The 2,929-nt window shown below is 37.3% G+C and overlaps 1 protein-coding gene across 32 annotated transcripts in view; it reads right to left on the reverse strand.

Annotated features, from left to right (window-relative positions):
* The window catches only part of LOC106471768 (alpha-1A adrenergic receptor-like), a 49,779-nt gene that overhangs the window by 22,773 nt on the left and 24,077 nt on the right, over positions 1 to 2,929 (reverse strand). Inside the window, exon 2 of one of the 32 annotated variants that reach the window (XM_022400380.1) lies at positions 1,194 to 1,300. The exons of the other annotated variants lie outside the window; for them this stretch is intronic. The gene's annotated coding sequence lies outside the window, so the exon portion shown is untranslated. The remainder of the gene's footprint in view (positions 1 to 1,193; positions 1,301 to 2,929) is intronic. 32 annotated transcript variants of the gene reach the window in all.

A 2,929-nucleotide genomic window follows, 5' to 3' on the forward strand; every position in this document is an offset into this window, starting at 1 on the left:
ATTTAACGCGGACCTGTTACAGAGCTACAAGTATAATTTATTTCTGTTCCTTTACATTGGTGAATAACATTACAATAAAAATATTATTAACATTTAACGCGGACCTGTTACAGAGCTACAAGATAAATTTATTTCTGTTCCTTTACATTGGTGAATAACATTCAAATAAAAATATATTAACATTTAACGTGGACCTGTTACAGAGCTACAAGATAAATTTATTTCTGTTCCTTTACATTGGTGAATAACATTCAAATAAAAAATACTTCCTTTACTAAAAGAAAAAAAAAACTCTTAAGTCATATTTTAGACAAAACAATTTTTTTATTTTTTTCACGTAACTAAAACAATTTTATTTCTGGTAGGTATTTAAGAACTGTTTATATAAACGTATAGAGCAAAATAATGTATTAATGCGTCAGGGTTTTCTCTTCCAGCAAGAAGTGAAAATTCTTAAATAATCTAGAATTTCGAAATAAATTTGAGCAACCTCCCCCCCTCCCCGCCAAATGACTAAGCGATAAATTTCTTTGTTTGTTTTTTGTTAAGCACAAAGCTACACAATGGGCTATCTGTGCTGTGCTCACCAGGAGTATCGATTGATTTGGTTTGGTTTGTTTTGAATTTTGCGCAAAGCTACGCGAGGGCTATTTACGCTAGCCGTCCCTAATTTAGCAGTGAAAAACTAGAGGAAAGGCAGCTAGTCATCACCACCCACCGCCAACTCTTGGGCTACTCTTTTACCAACGAATAGTGGGATTGACCGTAACATTATAACGTCCTCACGGCTGAAAGAGCGAGCACGTTTGGTGGGACGGGATTCGAACCTGCGACCCTCAAATTGCGAGTCAAGCGCCCTAACCAACTGGCCATCCAAAGGCCAGGAGTATCGAAACCGAAGTTTTTAGTCAGTGGGCTTATATCACTAAAAATCAGATTTCGATACCCGCAGTGGACAGACTTATTGTCACATTCAATTCTAACCATTAGTTTTAAGTCCTTAATTTTCCTGAACTTCAAATTGTATCCGTTTAGTATTACTATTACTTTTCCCCTTTTAAATGTATTGTCAAACAACAGTCGCTAACAAAACACACATTGATATATATATATATATATATTGGTCGCCACGATCCAAAGTGTTGATTAAAGCAGTGTGGTGGTTGGTTAGGTTGCTATAAAATGAAACACACCTTCAAGGCGGGATCAGGTTTTTAAGTTGCTATGCAGAAAATCCCGTTTTAACGATGCTTGTCTTTCTGTAGGCGTTATCTTCACGTGCCGCGCGTGCTCCATTGTTCTAATAAGCAAAGAAAAAAAAACTGAGACAATATTTAACAATACCAGAGTGAAAGAGATGAATAAAATACATGGAATGCTTGAAGGAATAGAAAAAATAATTCCGTAAAAAAAAAGTAAGACAGACAGAATAAATGAGGAAAGAGAGAAAAAAAAAGGGGTGGAAAAAGGCTAGATTTCGTTGAAATTGATTCCTGTCAATCTAGCTTGCTATGGAACGCTGGGTATATAAGTTAGAAAGGAAACCTGTCTTCAACCGTTAAATCCCTATCTTTAGATATCCCCACAAAACTTCTTGATATAACGACATACTATTGTGCAGTAATACTGATATAAAGTGTAGGCTATTGAACAATGTATAACATGTGCAGATCGCTGGATGTGTCAAAACGATCAACTTTCTTTTCTGTCACTACTGTATTTGATCTAAATTTCAACAAAGTCTATGATTTAGCAATTTACAGTATGACCTATATTTATTTCTAGTTGTTCTAGACAGTAGACTGTCGTCTCTAGTTGTTCTAGACAGTAGACTGTCGTCTCTAGTTGTTGAGACGATAGTGTACTGACTAGAACAACTAGAGACGACAGTCTACTGTCTAGAACAACTAGAGACGATACTCTACTGTCTAGAACAACTAGAGACGATAGTCTACTGACTAGCCTAGTTGTTCTAGTCAGTACACTATCGTCTGTAGTTGTTCTAGTCAGTACACTATCGTCTCTAGTTGTTCTAGTCAGTAGACTATCGTCTCTAGTTGTTCTAGTCAGTACACTGTCGTCTGTAGTTGTTCTAGTCAGTACACTATCGTCTGTAGTTGTTCTAGTCAGTACACTATCGTCTCTAGTTGTTCTAGTCAATAGACTATCGTCTCTAGTTGTTCTAGTCAGTACACTATCGTCTCTAGTTGTTCTAGTCAATAGACTATCGTCTCTAGTTGTTCTAGTCAGTACACTATCGTCTCTAGTTGTTCTAGTCAGTACATTATCGTCTCTAGTTGTTCTAGACAGTACACTATCGTCTCTAGTTGTTCTAGTCAGTACACTGTCCTCTCTAGTTGTTCTAGTCAGTAGACTATCGTCTCTAGTTGTTCTAGTCAGTACACTATCGTCACTAGACCTTCTAGTCAGTACACTATCGTCTCTAGTTGTTCTAGTCAGTAGACTATCGTCTCTAGTTGTTCTAGTCAGTACACTATCGTCTCTAGTTGTTCTAGTCAGTACACTGTCCTCTCTAGTTGTTCTAGTCAGTACACTATCGTCTCTAGTTGTTCTAGTCAGTACACTATCGTCTCTAGTTGTTCTAGTCAGTACACTATCGTCTCTAGTTGTTCTAGTCAGTAGACTATCGTCTCTAGTTGTTCTAGTCAGTACACTATCGTCTCTAGTTGTTCTAGTCAGTAGACTGTCCTCTCTAGTTGTTCTAGTCAGTAGACTGTCCTCTCTAGTTGTTCTAGTCAGTAGACTGTCCTCTCTAGTTGTTCTAGTCAGTAGACTATCGTCTCTAGTTGTTATAGTCAGTACACTATCGTCTCTAGTTGTTCTAGTCAGTACACTATCGTCTCTAGTTGTTCTAGTCAGTACACTATCGTCTCTAGTTGTTCTAGTCAGTAGACTATCGTCTCTAGTT

Source organism: Limulus polyphemus, unplaced genomic scaffold, assembly GCF_000517525.1.
Source record: "Limulus polyphemus unplaced genomic scaffold, Limulus_polyphemus-2.1.2 Scaffold4843, whole genome shotgun sequence".
In the NCBI taxonomy this organism is placed as follows: Eukaryota; Metazoa; Arthropoda; class Merostomata; order Xiphosura; family Limulidae; genus Limulus; species Limulus polyphemus.